Here is a 22,433-nt window from a genome sequence, read left to right on the forward strand (position 1 = left end):
GTCGAAATTTTGTGGGGTTTTTGTACCTCTTTGAGTTTTTGAGAATAAATAATGTTCCTACCTGCACGTCCTGTCCGGAGTGGTTCATTTGCATCGCGGGGGAAAGAACCTTGCAGCAATTATAATCTTATAATATTATAATCTCGAATAAACTTTCAAGAGCTCCGAGGCGAGAAAGCAGCTCACCAGCTAATGAGGTCAACTTAGCAGCACGAGCTGTTAGCTCCTTCTGATCATGGCGCTGCCATAAATAGTTGTTCTGTGTTAGCACTTATAATAACAATATCGCTAATACTTGGTTAATATTCAAGTCACAAAATGTAAATGGAGTATTGTTGGCGCTTGTTGGATAAATAATATGGGGATTTATGGGTGGAATGGAAGACCTCCTATGGACTCCAATATTAGCAGACTTTTATTTACGTTAATTTTAGGGGTTGGACTGCATCGAAGAAAAAAAATACATACGTCGTTGTTTCTCTCAAAATGATTGCGAACAAAAGGGAACGTTCCAAAAACAGTGCAGTTCCCTTTTAACAACCCGCTAATTTGGTCTTTAATAACCACTATTTTGTTTGAGGTATTGGTGATAGTTAGTTGTACTATCCAGATGTGTAAAAAATGCTGCTCTCATCCAGTATTCTTTAAAATTGGTCTCAATTTGAGGCTAACTGGTTGCTGCATACAATAAAGAAAAGTACATTTGAGCAGTTCATTGATTTAATATGGCTACTCAACCACTTACTGTATTTGAAGTCCATTACAGTTTTTTAATGTCCAAAATATATATATATATATTCACTTTAAGTTATCTTTGATGTACTGTAAGTAATAAGCAGACTTTGTTCAAGACAATTCTGTGTTTGGCTTTCCAGTATTAAATTATGATTATCTGCAGCCCTGCAGCACACAATTGTAGAAAATGCTGAAGATTATTTCAAATACACGCAGCACTGACTTTGACAAATACTCTTGCATCGCTTTGCTGCGCTTCCTTATTTTTTTGTGTGTGGATCAAATATGTGGTACATCTGTTGTATGCTTCCCGTTGGTCAGATACTGAAAATCGCAATGCATGGTTGCCTTAGTTCAACAATGATTAATCATGGCAAACAAAAAACAACAAACAAGATTAAAATGTAAAAAAGTGTTTTTGAAACAGTATTCTTTATCACAGTTAAAAACAGATATAGATCAACTAGTGCATCAGTATTCATGTATTCACTTTGCGAAGCTTATTTCTTTCCCAGATGCACATTTTCAAGAGTGTTATAAATCCGAGCAATATTGTTGAGAAAGAAAAAGGACTGTTGACATGAAACCGCTAAATCAATCCTGAATAATAGGATGAATGATGGTTACAAAGTGCTGAAAACAAATCATTAAAATGCAGTATGGGTAAATATTGGTGCACTAATGCATCATCTTAGAAGATGCAACAAAATGATATGTTTACTTAGCTCCATGTTATATTAATGGAAGCAAATGACAGGCTGTCGAAAACTTGGATAATTATGTTCGGCAGGAGAAAGCCAGGGACATTGCTGCCGAATTCTGTCATGTCATGAAAGTCAGTCCATGTGAGGAATTTATAATCTTACAAATGATATACCTGTCTACCAATGACACAAGGAGACAAAAGAAATAATAGCACATACAGTAAAAGTCCTAATTAGGGGACACTTTTTTTAACTGGGGGACCGTTGGGAGAGTGGCCGTGCCAGAAACCTGAGGGTTCCTGGTTCGATCCCCACCTTCTACTAACCTTGTCATGTCCGCTGTGTCCTTGAGCAGGAGACTTCATCCTTGCTCCTGATGGGTTGTGGTTAGGGCCTTGCATGGCAACTCCCGCCATCAGTGTGTGAATGGGTGAATGTGGAAAAAGTGTCAAAGCGCTTTGAGTACCTTGAAGGTAGAAAAGCACGATACAAGTATAACCCATTTGCCATAACTGTGCAACGCTAATATGTGCCACAGTAAACAGTCCAACCAGAAGAACTAATAAATAAAAAAAACAGTATACAGTAAGAAGGGGATTCATAAGGCCCCATTCGTCAGGGTTTACCTGACACCTGAAACGTGATGATTTGGGGAGTGAACTACCTACTTTAGTTGAATATCTTATAATGTTTTTTGTGCCAATTCCAACTTTGACCATGCCGTTATTTGCTATTTACAGTGGTGCTTTCCATCATTTTCAGCAGACTGCATTGCAAAATGATTAACACCCCACCTTCTTCTCATGCTAGATTCACCCAGGAATGGCGCCAGATGAATCCCTTTCCCTCTGGTATATTTCACATAAATACATATCTATTTTGAACAAAATGTATGTCCATCCATCCATTTTTCTCCCGCTTGTCCCTCCCAGGGTTGCGGAAAGGCTAGAGCCTTCCCAGCTTCACTCAGGCAGAAGGCATTGTACACCTTGGATCAACCCAAATAAAAAAAAAAGATGATAATACAAATAGTAATGTGGAATCGGTATCTTGCAAAAGTGTCCCTTTATGTCCTGGCTGTGTTTAGATGCACTGTACATTTAGGCACTGCTTTATATCACGTTTTACTATTTCAGTACAAATCGCAGGGTGGAGGATGTTTACTGTACTTCATTAATTCTGAACTTCAGCCTCGGTCTTCCCCCTAAAGATCAAAGGCCACCAAAAGTACTGTAGCTGTGCAGATTCACTATGATTTTGTTATATTGTGACATTGACGTTGCTCTTTAAACTGGAACTTGATTATGATCCGTGGCGATATGATGCCAAAGAAACTAACTGGTATTTTTTGATTTTGTTTAAAAGAAATCTGTGATGATTTTCATATGACTTATAAATGCTGTCACAATGTTGGATACTTCATTGGATACTGTTAAACAATGCCAAAATGTCAACAGAACTGTTTTGTCAACATAGACCACAATAAGGTTGAATTAGAGATTCCAATAAAAAAAGACAGCGCCATTGCAAATTTACTACTTGGTTTAAGGAACCTCAAGATAAGGTAGGAATCATGGTAGGGATGAGAATCAATCACAGGTTCTTGTTCAGAACTGGTTCCCAGTATCAATTACGTAAATGTGCTTACCATTTTTCAAACGGTTCCTTTTAACAATTATTCCGGGTGGGGATGACATCATTACACAAAGTGAGCAGTGACGTAAGAGATTAAAAAAATGGCAGTGCCCGGGTGGACCAAACACTAGCATTTTACAAGAAAAGATTGTATTAGCACTACTTGTAATAATTAAAAGGCTGCTACTTTCATCTAGAGGGGGACAGTTAAGTAATATGCTGAAACATTTGAACACATCGCATCCAGTAATTAAAGATGAAAGTCGCATCTTTTAACCGCTCCAATCTCATCCCAGCAGCAGTAACGCTAGCACGTCAAGTACTAAATCACAGCCTATCATATTAGCGCTGTTATTTGTTCAATATAAATAAACACCTTCTCACTTAGTGCAGGGAGGGCAGGATGCAACCCAATGTCTGGAGGGCATTACAGGCACACTTATGGACTTTGGGAATCCAGAGCCAACTCATCTGCCCAATTCAGCCACCCTGCGCGACGCAAAAAACAAATGAATGATTTGAAATTAGGTGACAAAAATCCGATTATTTCTTGCAGTTGTTAAAATACAATTCACCGGATGGTGGTCGCATCAGAGATATTGGACTGGACACGTTTTTCTGTCACTACTGGAGTCAAACAAAAATGCATGTGAGCAATACCTTCATAAAGAAAGCTGTCCAGACAGTATGTTTTGATACAACTGGCTCAGTTGTAGGAAAACTGACAAGGCCAAATGGCTCACCTGGTCATATCTTCCTGTATCAGCATGTTCTGACACGGCACAGCAGTCTCCCAGTGGTGCAAATGTTGTCGGAGATACATGATGTTAATGCCATCGCACATTGGCTGACCGAATGGATTTGTACAGGTGCACCTGTTCCAAAAGAAATTGTGAGTGATGTTTCTCTGGCCATTTTAGGAGCTCTTGTGAAGGTGTTTACTCCTTCTCCTGACTTGAAAAGTTACATAGATGAATGCTTTAACATTTTTCTTGATAAACCAGATGCAAAACTACCACCTCATAATTTAAGGGTTGATGTTGCACACTGCACCAAGATGATTTGCAACTGGGATTGCCTGAAGAAAAATACAGATCTTTGGTCTGTGGAGCATGCAAAATAACTATTGTGTGTTATCACTATTGTGGTGCGAAGTGAAGCCGAAGATAATGATAGTTCTGGAGTCACTTTCTCATCAGAAAGATGGAAGAATTACCTGGGAGCACAAATTACATAAAAGTGCGTCGCTATTCCAGATGACAATGTTGAAGAACAGGAATAAGTGGATGCATGTGTTCAGATCTAGACTGACGTCCGACAGTGAGTAACTGAAATATGTGAGGAGAGCAGGTCACTGGCAATGGCTGATGGTGATTGCGATAACATTTACGTCCTCCCTGAGATTATTCCCCATATAATAAAACTTGTAAATTACATACCACTTTAGACAGGAATAATGGTGCCACTATTTCACAGCACCCGCGTCACAGCGAGTTCAGCCGAAGTTGAAGTTCAAAAATATGAAACAAGGTATTTTCAAACACGAAAACTTACCTATAAGGGTGGATCGTTTTACTGCTTGCCATCTTACCTTCATCAAAGGAAATATGTGGATTTTTTCTGCAAAAAAAAAAAAAAGATGATGCTGCCATTGACCCTGCATCCACTGTAGAAGAGAAGAGACAAAAAGATGTTTACTCCTAAGAGGAATCTGATACTGCCACAAACACAGACCCAACATGGAAAACTGGAGAGGGCAAATGGTTCCACCCAAATAGGAAGATGAGTTCTCCCCTTGTCCAGAATGAGTGCAGTTGAAGTGAAGTGAATTATATTTGTATAGCGCTTTTTCTCTAGTGACTCAAAGTGCTTTACATAGTGAAACCCAATATCTAAGTTACATTTAAACCAGTGTGGGTGGCACTGGGAGCAGGTGGGTAAAGTGTCTTGCCCAAGGACACAACGGCAGTGACTAGGATGGAATAAGCGGGAATCGAACCGCCATTAACCAAGCTATACCGCTCCCCAATTCCGTCTGCAGGCCGGAAAAAAGTAAAACTGCAATTGAAAAAAAATGGAAACCATAAGCAGCCTCTGACAGGTGATACTCACTGTGCTAAACACTTGTGCATTAAATGTATTTTGTCAGATCTTCTGTAGTTCTTTCTCTGAAGGCATTTGTTTTGAAAATGTTGTAAGTTGCAACAAATACAGCAACAAGTTCCTTAAACTGGTAAAAGCCATCTCCACACAGGTCGTAACACAACAGGTCTATGTAGCAAGGACAAGACTTCTAAAGACAATAAATTAAGCTGTCCGACTAACTTATCATATGCTACAAATAGATGCACATTGCAACATTTCTGCTATGACACAGAGAACACTGAAGAACACTGTTTTAACGTATTCGTTAAAATAATGTTCTTCACCATATTGCAAGCTATGCAAAAAAAGCACACGGACTGTTGCATTCATCTCAATTAGTGTCCTCCAGGCTTCTGGCATCTCTCATCTTGCAACTGCTGTGGAAGAAGAAGGACTCAGTCTTCCTGACATTAACTGCCTCCGGTCAATCAGAGAAGACACCCAAACAAGAAATAGTATATGTGCAGGGAGGGTTACCCACAGTGAGAGGCTGGTATAACTTATTTAAATTGCCCTTAGAGTGTGAATGTGAGTGTGAATGTTGTCTGTCTATCTGTGTTGGCCCTGCCATTAAGGTGGCGACTTGTCCAAGTTGTACCCCGCCTTCCGCCCATGTGCAGTTGAGATAGGCTCCAGCAACCCCTGCGACCCCGAACGGGACAAGTGGTAGAACATGGAACGATGGATGGGTATTGACCCTGACCTTGGCAGCCATTGTTCAGCAACTCCAGCCCAAAGGCGTGTCCACCAGGGAGGATTTTCCTTGTATGAATTCCCCTCCAACATGGTGCTCCATGGACAGGACTTCACATTGAGGGCAGTCATTGCTTTTCGGGCAGGCTTGACCCAGAGTGATCTTGGACATGATGTATCCTACTGCAAAATGGCTGCATGTGTCTGGGAGCTGTAGGTTGATCTGAGAAGTGTACAAGCAGCATCAGAAACAACAATGATCTTCCCACATGATGTGCTGTACACAAAGAACTAGAGACTTTCTCATAATTTATAGTTAGTGTTTACATTCATATTTGTTCTATATTCATCTTTCCATCCATCCATTTTTCTACCGCTTTTTCCTTTTTGGGGTCGCGGTGAGTGCTGGAGCCTACCTTAGCTGCATTCGGCAGGAAGGTTTGGGTACACCCTGGAAAAGTCGACACCTCATCGCAGGGCCAACACAGATAGACAGACAACATTCACACTCACATTTACACTCTAGGGAACCCACGCAGTCACGGAGAGAACATGCAAACTCCAAACGGAAAGATCCTGAGCCCGGAATTGAACTCAGGACCTTCGTATTGTGAGGCACATGCACTAACCCCTATTTCACCGTGCTACATTCATCTTTGAATGTTAAATTGTTATTTGATTTTCCAATGGCAGCATGGTGGCACAGGGTTAGTACATGTGCCTCACAATACAAAGGTCCTGTGTTGTCCTGGGTTCAATACCGGGTCCGGGATCTTTCTGTGTGGAGTTTGCATGTTCTCCCCGTGACTGCGTGGGTTCCCTCCAGGTACTCCGGCTTCCTCTCACCGCCAAAGACATGCGCCTGGGGATAGGTTGATTGGCAACACTAAATTGGCCCTAGTTTGTGAATGTGAGTGTGAATGTTGTCTGTCTGTGTGGGTCGGCGATGAAGTGGCGACTTCATCGCCACTTCCAGGGTGATTGTAGCTGAGGTAGGCTCCAACACCCCCCACATCCCTGAATGGAATAAGCGGTAGAAAAATGGATGGATGATTTTCCAATTTGCACATTGAACTAAAGCTGCAATTGTTATATTTTATATGCAGTCACCTTTGAATATATATAACTACAAATAAATTGTTTTCCAGTTGTCTGGACAAGACGGACTATGGAGTTTGTCAGATTAAAACAAACAAGGACATTTGTAAAAAATAGTCTATTATTTACCCTTAAATAAAGTGGTGTCCTCAGTCATTACTCTATGTATTACGGCGATGCTTCATTTTTAAGTCTTCTTCAATACCAAATACATCGTATAAGTATCAAACATATGAAATATAGGTAATGTTAGTGCCATTGCTATGAAAGAAACTTGTCAAAGCAATTAAAGCAAACTTTTTAAAAGTGGACAACAATTATTTTAGGGGCGGCAGCACATAGCATACGAACATGGCAGGAAAAAATGAAAACAACTTAATTGATTTACTGGAAGCGGTGACGTCACTTTCGATATCGTAATCATTTACTTAGAATTTATAGCAGCACAATCGATACTTTCAGCTACACACACCAACAAAAACATAGCACAACCAATTAAGACTATTTAGTTATTGTTTGGACCAGAAATTAGACTGTTTTGTTCAGAAACAAAGAACTATGGTTCGATCGTGATGTCATTTCCTAGAGTATTCATTGCTAATAATTCATAAATTATAGCAGCACAATCGATGATTTAAACTGCACAAACCTAGCACCAACGGATGAGACTAGTTTGGCTCAATTTGAGATAATTTGCCCTATTTTGAGGAAACCTCAGGATGTTGTAACCAGGGTGACAAGAACCCATTAAATATCCTTTATATTTAAATTTTATTTCAAAACCCCATTAAATATCCATCCATTTTCTACCACTTATTCCCTTTTGGAGTTGCGGGGGGCGCTGGCGCCTATCTCAGCTACAGTCAGGTGGAAGGCGGGGTATACCCTGGACAAGTCGCCACCTCATCGCAGGGCCAACACAGATAGACAGACAACATTCACACTCACAGTCACACACTAGGGCCAATTTAGTGTTGCCAATCAACCTATCCCCAGGTGCATGTCTTTGGACGTGGGATGAAGCCGGAATACCCGGAGGGAACCCACGCATTCACGGGGAGAACATGCAAACTCCACACAAAAAGATCCCGAGCCTGGATTTGAACCCAGGACTGCAGTACCTTCGTATTGTGAGGCAGACGCACTAACCCCTCTTCCACCGTGAAGCCCCCATTAAATATCCTTTATTTAAATAACCTTTCAAAACCCCATTATATATCCTTTCTATTTAAATATCCTTTCTAGATTAGAGTGTCAGCCCTGAGATCGGTAGGTTGTGGGTTCAAACCCCGGCCGAGTCATACCAAAGACTATTAAAAAAATGGGACTCGTTACCTCCCTGCTTGAGACTCAGCGCTAAGGGTTGGAATTGGGGGTTAAATCACCAAAAATGATTACAGGGCGCGGCCACCGCTGCTGCTCACTGCTCCCCTCACCTCCCAGTGGGTGATCAAGGGTGATTGGTCAAATGCAGAGAATAATTTCGCCACACCTCGTGTGTGTGTGACAATCATTGGTACTATAACTTTTTAACTTTAACTTTAAATATCCTATTCATTTTCGTCGTCTAAGCTGTCCTTGCTTGCGTCATTACGTCACGCGGTCACGTGACCTAACGCGGCAAGCATAAAACCCGGTGTTGGGCTGCTCCCGGTAAGAGCGAGAGGGACACGCTGGACGAGGTTGCTGCAGGAGCCGACTACCGGAGCCGTGGGTCGTCGTGCGGGAGTGTTTGAGTGTGATATATCTGCAGAATAGAGCCTGAACTAGAGTCTGACGCTTTATGCCTGGAACCGAACCAACTGAACTGAATCCACCCAACCGAGCCCCGGGCGGGTAGGAGGCTCCTCAGCAGCCGCCCTCTGTTTTTCCTTCTTTTTTAACAAAGCGCTACGTGTTCATTGCGGTCCTTCTGAACATTCACTTTTCCCCCGTCCCTTCACTAAAACCACTCTGGACACTGCCACCACAATGTGGACTTTGCGGGGCCGTTTAATGAACTCTGAACTCATGGTGCGCTTATACCATCGTTGGTAGAAACAAGGACTGAATCAAATACTCTGATACTGTAAATATTGAACGTTCTGTGCAGGGGCGGTTCTAGGCATGCTTATATGAGGGGGAAGTCAGAAATGTGAAGGGGGCATCATGTGTACACATCATGCTCCAGCACTTTTTTTCTGTGCTTATAGTAACGATGCTTTCTTCATGGAAATGGGTCTTTAGTTATGTGTTCAACCCCAACCTGGAGTAGTGGATTGCACTTTGTCAGGCCTCTACCTTCAGACCTGTCCAACTTGGGTGTCCCACCTGAAGACTAAGCTCCTGCTGGTATAGCTCTTACCTGAGGCACGCAAACCCCCTGACCACAATAAGGTGGCAATCCCTCAGGGGGGGAAACATTAACAGTGCTGCCATATTTCCGACAGGGGAAACAGAAGCAGGGGTCTCGCACCACAGAATACTCTAGCCATGGTCGTGTGCGGTACCAGGCAGGATTGAATGATCTTAATGTTGTACCAAATGCACGCTTTGGGTAGCCACCCAGTATTGGCTGAGATGGTGTGTTGCCATTTAAGTCACTGGGTAGCTGAGCAGGCTGCTTTGGGGGAGCGCTTGTTGGGGGAAAGGAGGGAGCTGGTGCAGGAGAAACACTGCTTGCTGGTGCTAAAGGTGCAGTATTGCTAGCTGCTGTCCCTGATGTACTAGCAGTAGCATCATTGCTACTACTACTACATGCAGGAGCAGGACTAGACTTTTTAAATGCTCTGAAAAATGGATGCATTACAGAGCATTAACTTTCTCTTTGTGAGCTGCTGGAAGCTGGAGCAGAAAATAAATAAGCTTGAACAACAACAGAAAAAACCTGCTGTGATTACATGAAGAAAAACTACAACAGTACAGGACTACAGCCTGGGGCGGAGCTTTACGTAGGGGTCCGTCAAACACAGGTCACTTGTCTTGGGTTTGTCACATGTAGTGAACATGGGCACTCATCTGGGCACAAAATTCATTCACTCCAATGTGTGTGTGTTGCCCACTTGCTTGTAAATTGATGAAAACGGCTGTGTTTTTGTTTTTAGGTGTCTTGGTCATATCAAATGAAACTTATAATTTGTTTATTACAAAATGTAGATTGAAACATTAAAGGTTGACTATGTAGAATTACAAGAAAAACAACAGAAAAAGAATTCCAGCAGTCGATTGCCAGACCGTTGCTAAGTAAAACGGTCCGTTGCTAGGGACTCCACTCTGAACAGAGGACAGCAGAGGAGGACTGCTAAGCAGGATATATATACCTTATGTTTCATTTTTACCGTCATTAACAGCATCACAAATGACTTGTAGCTTGTTATTTAAGGGGGCTCTGCGTAGAGCCGGCCATGGTTCTGTGACTTTGTTGAATCTGTGAATGGCCATTCGGATTTACATGTCTGTTTGTTGTTGTTTATTTTTCCTCTTATTCTTTATAATTTGGTACCACTTAAACTTAAATCCTGTGTTCATTCTCCATTACTCTCCATTTCTAGAGCTGAATTTTGTTTTTTATGATCTAGTCCAGTCATATTATTCACTGCTTACTTAGTACTTGTACAGTGCTTTACTAGAGTAACATACAGGCTATAATGTCCATCCATTTTCTACCGCTTATTCCCTTTTTGGGGTCGCGGGGGGCGCTGGCGCCTATCTCAGCTACAATCGGGCGGAAGGCGGGGTACACCCTGGACAAGTCGCCACCTCATCGCAGGGCCAACACAGATAGACAGACAACATTCACACTCACATTCACACACTAGGGCCAATTTAGTGTTGCCAATCAACCTATCCCCAGGTGCATGTCTTTGGAAGTGGAAGGAAGCCGGAGTACCCGGAGGGAACCCACGCATTCACGGGGAGAACATGCAAACTCCACCGAGCCTGGATTTGAACCCAGGACTGCAGGAACTTCGTATTGTGAGGCAGACGCACTAACCCCTCTGCCACCGTGAAGCCCCGGCTATAATGTCACTTCCAGAAATATGAAACGGTCATATCTTGAAAACAAAAGCACCCAAAAAACGTAGCACAAACAAATGAAACTATTTTGGCTTATAATGGACTCAATTTGGAGAACGGGGGTGGGGCAGGGTGGGGTGACATTTGCTTGACCTATATGAGAATATGTGATGATTCAGAAACGCAAGCAGCACAAACAACCATTTCCACTGTACGAACCAGCACAAACGAATGAGACTATTTCAACAGAGTTGTTCGTGGGGCAGGAGGCCGACTTCACACAGGTTTATACAGAAGGTGGTTTCATATTCATTTTGTGCTTTTATTTAGTGTTGTGTTTGCTTGTTTTAGTTGGTTTTAACATAGCTGACACAATACGTGTATGGCAGTAGATTACTTTGATGTCCGATGTTTTTCTTTTTAGCTGACCTTTATTCCTGAAAACATATATATATTTTCAAAAACCTCTACAATGTATGTGATGAAAGTGTTTTGTGCCAATGTGTGACAGTGAAAATAACGTGTTGCAGACAAAACATGTGATGAAACTAATCTTGCTTTTGCTTGCACTTTGGCAAGACAGTCATCAATCTTTGCAGATGTGATGGAAACATTAGTCAATGTAACATGTCATCGTTTTCATATTAATTACCACCATGTTTCATTGTATGAATGTCGTTAATGAAAACAGGAGACTTAAACATGAAATGCATTCAGACGCTTTATAGTCTTTGCAAGTTAATGATCTGTTTGACAGTCTGTCGTTAAGCCAATAATTCTGTACTATACCGGTCATTAAACAAAATGCCCAACTAGTGTGATTTAGTTGAAGTGAGTTTATGTCCATCATTTTGTGCAGACATTTATGAAAGACATGGTAAGAACTGTGAATACTTGTGGAAGTTCAGAAGAATAACTTATTTATTCATTATCATTGGTGTTGGCGTTTTGTTGAGATTGACATCTGTGTAGATGTGGTAAATAAAATAGGATGGCAAAGTATAACAATGCTAAGTGTAACGTTTGAAACCTGAACTGTGTCTTCTGTTAGCAATTTAATTTTCTTTTGACAGTTAAATTTGTTGTGAAAGTTTGAAGATAAAACATAACTACTCTTCTCACTGTCATCAAGGCTTTTTATGGTGTGGTACCATGTTTTCAAAAAGTGCTCTAATGGCACCTGGGTTATATGGTTCTCTCTAAAAATATGTTATTTTGTGCAGGAAAACTACAGATAACCCTGTTTTTTTACTGTTCCATATAATAAACTATCATAAACTCCCTCCCATAAACTATCATACTGTACAAAATGAAACAAAAATAGCTATGTGCGAGCATAGTAATATGTAGGCGTGCTTGCTATACTTAGGAAGGATGTTGTTTTTGGTCTTTTTTAACTTTAACATCCATAAGGTCTCCCAAGCATAAGGCACACTCTTCATGCGGCCAATGCACCAAAGAAAAGGAAAGTGATATTAAAACCCCAAGTGGATTTCAGCATTGTGACGGCATGGCGAAGTTGGTAGAGTGGCTGTGCCAGTAATCTGAGAGTTACTGGTTCAATCCCCACCTTCTACCATCCTAGTCACGTCCGTTGTGGTCCTTGGGCAAGACACTTCACCCTTGCTCCTGATGGGTCCTGGTGAGCACCTTGCATGGCAGCTCCCGCCGTCTGTGTGTGAATGTGTGTGTGAATGGGCGAATGTGGAAATACTGTCAAAGCGCTTTGGGCTCCTTAAAAAGGGGTAGAAAAGCGCTATACAAGTACAACCCATTTACCATCGTAAAACCCTCTGTGGAGAAGTAAAAAAAACATTTTGGCCACATACCTGGGTCTGAACTGCCCAAATGCAGCGACTATCATCAAGCATGAACATTGTATTATTGGACATGTGAAAGGATCTTCTACAATGAAATGAACAGTGATAACTAAAAAGTGTAGTGGTCTCATTATTGAGACTTCCTCCTTCCAAATAAGCCTGTCTCTTCCTCCCTTGCAATGCAGATTCCAGTGTGCAAGACAACTACAGGGAAACCCGTATAGAGTTATTTTCGTTTTAATTACATTCACATTTATTTCTGGTATTTGATAGTTGTATTACTGTATGTCTTTCATATGTTCTGTAAACTGTGTCAGTGAAATACGTGTTGATTTTTGTATGTTTGTGGTATTAGTTTTGAGCCGTGGTGATCTTACGACTGCAAGGGAAGGTCAGCTACCCCTTAAATACCTTAAAAAAGGGTTCAAATATGTACTTTTGTATTAACATGGAGCTTACCAATGTGTGAATGTGGAGCGAATGAATGATGGTTCTCTGTTCTGTCTGTAAAGCACATTGAGTGTCTTAAACAGCACTATATAAAACCAATCTATTATTATTATGACATTTCATTGACTAAATATGCGTGAGAATGCTCGTAACTTTCGTGACAGCTGATGCAACTTTATTCTCAATGATTGTGATTTTGAAAGTGCATTAAACAGTGATGAAGCTGAGCATTCATTGTCTTCAATAGAGGAGCATAAAGTGGGTTGTTCCACTGCAGCCAAAGTAGACAGTCATTGGATAAATAATGGGCTTTGTCCCACCCAACGGATGTTGAGGATCTCCGGAAGTGTTTTTTCTGGAAAATATAGCTTTTTGATCTGTTATTGGAGTCTGTACTCGTGTTTAGAAAATAGCTATATGAAAATGAGCTTGCCCGATTTGAAAGACCACTATCAGCCACTGGTTTCAAGTTACACTAACAATGAACTTACATCATAGTGGTCGGAAAGGAACTTGTTCGTGGTTCAAGGACCAGCTGTATCATTTTTCAATAGTTTATTCTCAATACCACTCATCCTTATTAGGGTCACGGGTAAAATGGAGCCCATCCCAGCTGACTTTGGGCAGGAGTCAGGAAACAACCTAGACTGGTCGCCAGCCAAGCACAGGGCAAAATCGCATGGGCAACATACAAACTCCACACAAAGATATCCAAATGGAGATTAGAGCACAGATCTCCTGACTGTGCAGTCTGCATGCTATTCACTTGACCACTGCAGCCTGTATTACTTTTGCCGCTTTCTGTATAGAATCCATCTAAGTCCTAAGTAGCACATAAAACATTTCATTTTTCAGGAATGGAGATAGGTTTTAATGGACAAGGAGACATATTCATACAGGAGCTTAAAGAAATAAATCTGTTCAAAGTATGTAAGTGGAAGGAAAGCCTACTTGTTAAAACAATGGTGGCACATTCTACAAACCTAGTTTTCCCAGTGTTTAGTGCCCAGTATTATTTATTTATTTTTTTTAATGTATGATCCATAAATCTTATTTTAACAGGCTTCAGCTTGAGTGGCCCTTTGTCATATGGTCCTATTGCTTGACCTGTCTCCATTTAATATAGCGCCGTAACATTGTTTTTGGACAATAAAAGGTATAGAGTACACAAAGTAGTGGAGTATGTGTGTGTTCTATAAACAAATAAAACACACACACACACAATAAAGAATAAATACATTAAAATCAAAAAGATCCCCTGACTGGAATTAGTCTATAGCAGTGGTTTTCAAACTTTTTTCACTACCTGAGAAAAAAACCTAGCTCTCCAAGTACCATCATAATGACCTACATTAAAATACTGTAGTATTTCTTAAAAATAAGGCAAAGGTTTAATTAAAAAAATATATTTGTAAAACCTAGCCACACACTGTGTTTAAATATACGAAAATAAAACACTTTACAATAAGCAATTGATCATATCAACCTACTCAGTGGCCTAGTGGTTAGAGTGTCCTTCCTGAGATAGGTAGGTTGTGAGTTCAAACCCTGGCCGAGTCATACCGAAAACTATAACAATTGGACCCATTACCTCCCTGCTTGGCACTCAGCATAAAGGGTTGGAATTGGGTGTTAAATCACCAAAAATGAAATTGGGTGTTATATCACCAAAAATGAAAACAGAGACATCATATATTTTACTAACATTATTTACAAATAATTAAAACAGAGTCATTTGACAAAGAGTTTCAATACAAATGTGTGTTTTTACTTCAATTGAATGTGTTATTTTAAGTCGGTGTGGTTTAAACGAGTAAAACATCAATGTAGTATTTGTTTTCCAATTTTTGCTGTAATCTTGTGCATTTTTAGCTTAACATTGTAAGTGTAACGGGGGCCAGCCAGTGGGGCTGCACCGTGTGTACGTTAGTAAGCCCCACTCGCCAACCATTTCGAGTGTGCTGGCTGCCGAGTTGGCCAGCCTCGTCCTTTAGCTTGGTGGTCGGCACACTCGCCTTTAATGAGGACGACCAGGGTCTGCGTCCCAGGAGGAACACTTAAAATGTTGATGACAAATTTTTAGAATCACAAGTTCATTCGGTGTTATTGAAAAAAACAATCCAGCAGGCACAAGGTATTAAAACATTAAGAACTTCTTGAATTAGGTCTCAACATTCAGCAACTGAAATGTAACGTTGGAACAACATGCTTCTTGACTGCGTTTAATCAATGCTGGGTTCTGACGTTGATTTAACCATTGAATTTTGGTAACTTTCAATCAATATTTTACAACACAAATACTTTTCGACAACGTTTATTCAATGTTTATTGTGACGTTGATATGACCATTAAAATTTAGTAATTTCCAAACCAAAAACGTGGATTAAATGTAAGACACCAACATTGTCTCAATTTACAAATACAACGATGTTGCAAAATTGTTTCAAAGTCAGTTTTAAAGGACATGTATGTATAATCAACGTTGTCTCAATGTTTTGTGCCTGCTGGAAAAGCCTTAAAACATTGCAACTTTCTGACACAAATGTATGCCTTTTAGCGTGCCAAAATCACAAAAAGGCTTTTACAATACTGGATGGACAGTATATTGTCCCAACTCTAAAATACTTCCTCTCCATTTTTTTTTACAGAGACTTAGTCACCAACACATTGGATTTCAGCTGATGATGCGCATCAGCTGAAATAGTGCAAACGAGTGATAATGGAGACATTGCACAAAGTACAAAGACATATTACGAATCATACAAAATCGAGTTACTGCTGTAATGTACATCTGTTATTCCCATTATACGACAAAGGAGGAAAACCAATCATACTATTAATTGGGGACGATTGGTCACCGATCAGTATCTGTCGATACTGATCGGGAATAATTCACTGTACATAAGAGGACATTGAGGGCGAAAAACAACTAAAATAGTTTAATGAGGAATAGATAAATTTGGCTTTTATTTATTTATTGTGTACTATTAACTTTGTTTTGATCCAACAATTGTATGTAATAAAAGAGAATGAGGAACTAGTTTATATATTGTATTAATATGGTCAAACTGTAGAGCTGTCCAATAATATCGGACTGCCGATATTTTTGGCCGATAAATGCTTTAAAATGTGATGTGATATCGGAAATTATCGGCGTGGTTTCAAAAAGTAGAATTTATGAATTTTTAAAACGCTGCTGTACGGAGTGGTACACGGACGTAGGGAGAAGTACTGAGTGGCAATAAACCTTTAAGGCATTGCCTTTGCGTGCCGGCCCAATCACATAATATCTAGAGCTTTTCGCACACACAAGTGAATAAACAACTTTAACACTGTTACAAATACGCGCCACAATGTGAACCCACATCAAACAAGAATGACAAACATATTTCGGGAGAACATCCACACACCGTAACACAACATAAACACAACAGAACAAATACCCAGAACCCCTTGCAGCACTAACTCTTCCGGGATGCTACAATCTACCCCCGCCCACCTCAGCCTCCTCATGCTCTCTCAGGGAGAGCATGTCCCAAATTCCAAGCTGCTGTTTTGAGGCATGTTAAAAAAATAATGCACTTTGTGACTTCAATAATAAACATGGCAATGATATGTTGGCATTTCTTTCCATAACTTAAGTTGATTTTGTCAGGTTCAAACACTGATGGCCTCTATTAAACAAGACAAAAGGCAACGAATCAAACAGACACAGAATTAAATTTGGACTCAGATCTGAGGAGAGACATGGCCACTGACTCTCTGTACAGTTCTGCACCACGCTCTGCCAAAATATTGTACTCCTCCTACTTTATTTGACTTCCTCCCCCCTCCTGCCCACTGCTGATTCCTGAAGAAAGTGGGTTGTAAACAGTGTTGCCTTTGGTTACCAAACTGTTCGAAGAAAGTTTGTCAAATAGTTCAAAAATAGTCCCATAAAATACTTCAAAGAGAGTCCCTTAAAATAGTTTAAAGAGAGTTCCATAAAATAGTTTGAAAAGAGTTTGTAAAATACTTCAAAAAGAGTTCTTTTGGAAGTTGGGCAGATCCTGCCATATGTCCGCTTTGAAGTCCCAGTGGAGTTTTACGAGCCTTCTTCTTGGTTGGTTTCAATGACAGCCTTTTGTCTTCTTGTCAGGAACACAATGTAATACAAAGTTTTTTGTGATAATTTAGAAACAAATATTCTAACATTTCCCTCCTGTTTATCACACACACTTTCCCATGATGTCCTTATCCCTAAAAACTTCTTCTTGCAATTTTCAGTTATTGGTTCATTTTCCAAGAACCAAGTTATGTTTACACTCAGAATTTAACATCAATTTTTCCCTCATAATTTTGACATTTCTGGAAATAAATTAGGAACACCATCCAGGTATGTATTCTCATCTTCAGATTAATCTATTTTGATGCACTTCCACAAGGAAGTGCATCTGAACAGCTTTATCGTCTGCTGGGCTAATCGCTGTGGTAATCAAGCGGTTAAGCAGAGAACAACAACATTCACACAACGTCAGTCTTGCTGAACACGGCCATAGATACTAGATACCAAAGACTTGTATTCTCCAAACACGTCCAACCACCACCCCACATAGATATATCAATGCTAGAGTGCTTTTTAATATTACCGTTAAGGGTGTGCAGGCCTTCCAGTGCTTTGGTCAGGCTACTTTCTACATCAGTGTAGTTTTGTATGAACATGCAACACTGTTCACCCAATATTGCGCACACGCCCTCTTTTTCCGTTAACATGTCTAGCGTCATACAGTTTTGAAAAGCCATAAGGAAGGTGGCGGCGAGTTGATCAGCGACGGCTTCAAGTCGGCCTGTGTTATTTTCTAATCTCTGTACGTTGTAGTGGACGTAGTTTATTCTGTCAACATTCTTGTTAATCGTACACCACCAGTAGACGGGATGATTCAAATCCAGCTACAACTTGATTTACCAATTTATAGTTGTCAGATACACTTCTTTGGACACCCATTGCATCGATCAAAATTGGATCTACAACAATTTGCACTAGTTCTTTTCCAATGTTCAGGTATCAAACTGTTCAGGCGTGTTAACAATTCTTGTACAAATATTGATACATTTGCTATGTGTAAGCAGTTATCTGATGATAAGTTTCCTAACTGTTGTACAGAGCCTTGCATGCTAATTAATACAGGTGTAATTTGATTTTTTTTTTTTTTTTTTTTTACATATTTATAAAATATTGGTTTCTGTTTGTCTCTTTAGCTACAAGGTCAATTTTGTTTTATTCATTACTTCAATTAAACCTTTTTTTTTACTCATCTTGAGTAATTGTCTGGGCTTATACACACAACACAATCAGTTTTTGTAGCCTTTCCTACTTGCTACGTCATAAGGAACTAATTCATTTCCAATACAGGAACCAATTACCAATTATTATTGAACATTGACACATCATCATATGGTATGCTTACAACCATGACAGTGGAATTTGTATTGTGCTAGTTAACATGTCCCTTTGATAACACAAATACAATCCCAAATACTTTTTTTGCCATTATATGACCTTTTTACAATGTGCCAAGTGTACTCAACTTGGTCTTTCCACTATCTTTCAAATGGTGTCTTAGTTGTTTACAACCTATCTCCCCTTGGAGAATGCCAATGTTTTCTTTTCATTGATTTTTCCAAAATTTTTGGTAGCTGATAAGGTCTTCCAAATATTATTTCAAATGGTCTGAGTCCTGTTGTACTTGTAATGTTCATGTCCTGTACATTTTTTTTCTAAATCTTTGCTTAATGCTTTTGCTACTGTTAGCAGATCTGCTTTTCCTTTAGGAAATTTTCTACCCACTTTGACAATCCATCTACTATGACCAGACAATATAGTTTTCCTTCACTCTTATTTAGTTCAATAAAATCCATGCATAGATGTTGTATACAATTCTTTACATTTTTTTTATACAAATTAAACTATAGGAAGTATAGTACTTCTATATGAGGCTAGTCATATCCCTCCTGTTGAGCGATGAGTGCAACCATGGCTCAAAACTGCTACCCACTTATACAGATTTTTTGGTAAGATAAGTTTATTGTATGGACATACATAGATGTCTTCTTTGATCAATGTGACTCTGTTTCTTTTTATCCATTTTTTTTTTTCTTTTGGAGTACTTTGTTGTTGCATGTCTTTTCTACAGATGATTACATTTTTAGATCTTTTCTATACATAATTTACTTAATGGAGCTACTATTTCAGCATAATTTGGTATCCAACTTCTACAGTAATTAGTTAATCCTAAAAATTACATAATTTGCTTCTTTGTTTGTGTTTTTTGTACTTGTAGTACTGCTGTTTTCTACTCTTCACAATAGTGCGTCCATCTCTGTTTAGAGAATGTCCTAGATCACAATTGGACTTTTATATTGCTTACTTTGTGTACTTCACCATGTAGATGATTTAAGAACGCTAATGTTATTTTTCTCCTAATTCAAATGTTATACGTATTACTTTATGTATTTTTTTAAGTAACATTTTAAACTCACTTCACTGACCATACGTCAATTAATCTATACTATTACACTCAGAATCTACATTCTTCCAGTTGTTTATATTTCTTAATTGCAATTATTATTCAAGAATATTCAAAGCAAATAGTTGTCTATCGCTAACTGATAATTGTTTTGATTGCCATGTCTCCTTATTTATTCTATGTTATGTTATTGGTAGTACTTCCGGATGCCGAAATGAGCAGTCACATTTTCTTTCGCTCCCGCTCGGGAATACAATTATCCGCTTGGATGATCCCACACTTCCTCATTTTTCTACTGTGGATCACGGATTTATATATGAAACCACCACGGATACAATACCCTCTTGAAAGTGAGAGTCGTGAACGCGAAATGGACAATCACAGCGATTTCTACCTCCTCGGTAATTCATCAGCGAAGCACCTGGGCTTCGGAAGTAATGTGATCCACTCATGCCTCATAGTGGATCGGAACAGAAGAAACAAGCCCCCTGACTGGTACTTCTACTCTCAGGAGGCACTGAACTAAACCCTGGACCAATAACCACCCGGTATCGCCTGGCGAAGCCTGGCAATGTTGTTGCTAATGACGCCGCGGAAGCTAGCGTAGCTGCGGGACCTCGTTGGAGCTATGATAAAAACATTAGCTCTCCACCTATGCCAGCTCTCACTTGTTCATCACCACACGAGCTCACCTGCGTTCCAGCGGTCGGCGGCACAATGGAGGACTTCACCTCGATCATCGGTGCGGTTGGCGGCCCGGAGACGGAGGAAGACAGCCCCGGACAGCGGCTCGGCGGCGGACGGCGTAATGGCTTTTGAAGACCGCCATTAAAGTCGGCAGTGCGGAGGTCTTCCTAACCTCTCCCGATACCCTGAGGGTCATCTCCGCGTCACCTGGACCCCCACATTATTCTCGACCTCACCAAGACCTGCGAAAACCACGTCAACCCCCACCACTCCTACCTGGCCCCCCCTCCCCCTCTTCAACTCCGCCCCTCCCCCATCACCGAACAATGGGCCTCTCTCCCCCTCCCCCAAGTCTTGCCACACAAACTTCAACAACAACCAACAGCCCTCCATCTTCTGGACAGTACCTCTCCCCAACGGACTCTGATGTTCTTTTTGGTTCCGGTGGGCTACACATCATCCATCTTAATGTGAACAGCCTCTCTGGAAATAAACCCGCCCAAATCAGAGAAATGTTCCACAACAATAAGGTAAAAATCCTTTGTTTCTCTAAAACTAAATTAGATGAAAGTGTTTTTGACTCAGAGATAGAGATAGAAAACTTCTCGGTCATCAGAAAGGACAGGAATAAACATGGTGGTGGTGTTTGAATGTATATTCACCAGGATAATAAATACATAACTCGCTGTAATTTTAACCACAATGCCCTTGAATCTGTGCGGGCAGAAATCAAATTCACAAATGCTAAGCCGGTACTGATAGGAACTGTATACAGCCCCTAATCAGAGTGATTTCTATGGTGCTCTTGAAGAGTGCTTAGCTGGTGTAGACAACATGAAGAAAATTATAACTGGAGATCTGAACACAGATTTTCAACGCAGATATGCGCCTGTCTTCAAATTTTACAGCAAGTTCTGTAATGTGCACGCTCTCTCCCAGCTAATAACACTCCCAACACGGGTGTGTGATTCCACCCAACCAACCATAGATTTCATCCTCAAATCAGACCGGCGTAACATAAAAAATAGTGGGGTCATGATCTGTGGTCTTAGCGACCACTATAATAACATTCTGCACGTGCAAAATAACTAAACCCGAAGCCAATGGCCACATAACAGCTCAATCCAGATCCCTTAAAACATACTCTAGCGATAACTTCAACCTTAAATTAGGTGAGTGGGACTGGTCCCCTGTGCTCACGAACAACCTGGTTGAAGATACTTGGGATCCCTTCAAAACAGCGTTCCTAGCGATACTAAATGATATGGCTCCCCTGAGAACAGTCAGAATCAAAGCCTGCTCCGAACCATGGATCAATCCAGACCCTTTAGCTGCCATAAAAGACAGAGACAGAAAATACTTTTTGAATTCCAAAAGTGTAAAACCGAAGTAGATAAACAGCCCAATAATAATAACCTCAACTCACTCCTTTCGAAATAAGACAAACAACCTGACTAAATCCTTGAAAAAAATGAAATCAACGACAAAATAGAGGAAAACACAAATAAGCCATGTGGCCTCTGGAAAATTCTCAACAACCAGCTTCCTGGATGCGGCCAGAAACTTAAAACCAGACTCACCAACATCAACATCAAGGAGGGTGACTCCCTCATTACAGACAAAATGGAGGTAGCAAGCAGACTTAACACATTTTTCACCAGCATAGCCACAACTCTCGTTAACAAGCTGTCCCATCACTCTGGTCGCTTTGGTGTAGAACACATTAAAGCCCTCTACAGAAAGCTAGGCGTAATCAACAACAATTTCAAATTAGAAAGCTGACGAGGTGCTTAATAAATTGAGCACGCTCCACCCAAACAAGGCCACCGGCCTTGACAATATCCCCTCCAGATTTCTCATTGACTCTGCCACCACCATTTCCCCAATAATTACACTTATAATAAGCTTCTCAATCAAACAAGGCCAAGTACCCAAGGATTTCAAGATAGCAAGAGTAACCCCCT

The 22,433-nt window shown here is 40.4% G+C and overlaps 1 protein-coding gene and 1 long non-coding RNA gene across 3 annotated transcripts in view; one reads left to right on the top strand and one right to left on the bottom strand.

Annotated features, from left to right (window-relative positions):
- spon1a (spondin 1a) overlaps positions 1-22,433 on the top strand; it is a 226,078-nt gene that overhangs the window by 149,041 nt on the left and 54,604 nt on the right. The gene's annotated exons all lie outside the window — the stretch shown is intronic.
- LOC133569887 (uncharacterized) lies at positions 1,098-20,740 on the bottom strand. 2 transcript variants are annotated; one of them, XR_009809970.1, is made up of 4 exons: positions 20,475-20,740; positions 5,923-6,135; positions 3,818-4,740; positions 1,098-3,701 (listed from the first exon to the last, which is right to left on the bottom strand). It is a non-coding gene; the product is annotated as an uncharacterized LOC133569887 (long non-coding RNA). The 2 variants fall into 2 exon arrangements; XR_009809969.1 differs by having other exon boundaries at positions 1,098-4,740.

Source organism: Nerophis ophidion, linkage group LG02 (assembly GCF_033978795.1).
Source record: "Nerophis ophidion isolate RoL-2023_Sa linkage group LG02, RoL_Noph_v1.0, whole genome shotgun sequence".
Lineage (NCBI taxonomy): Eukaryota > Metazoa > Chordata > Actinopteri > Syngnathiformes > Syngnathidae > Nerophis > Nerophis ophidion.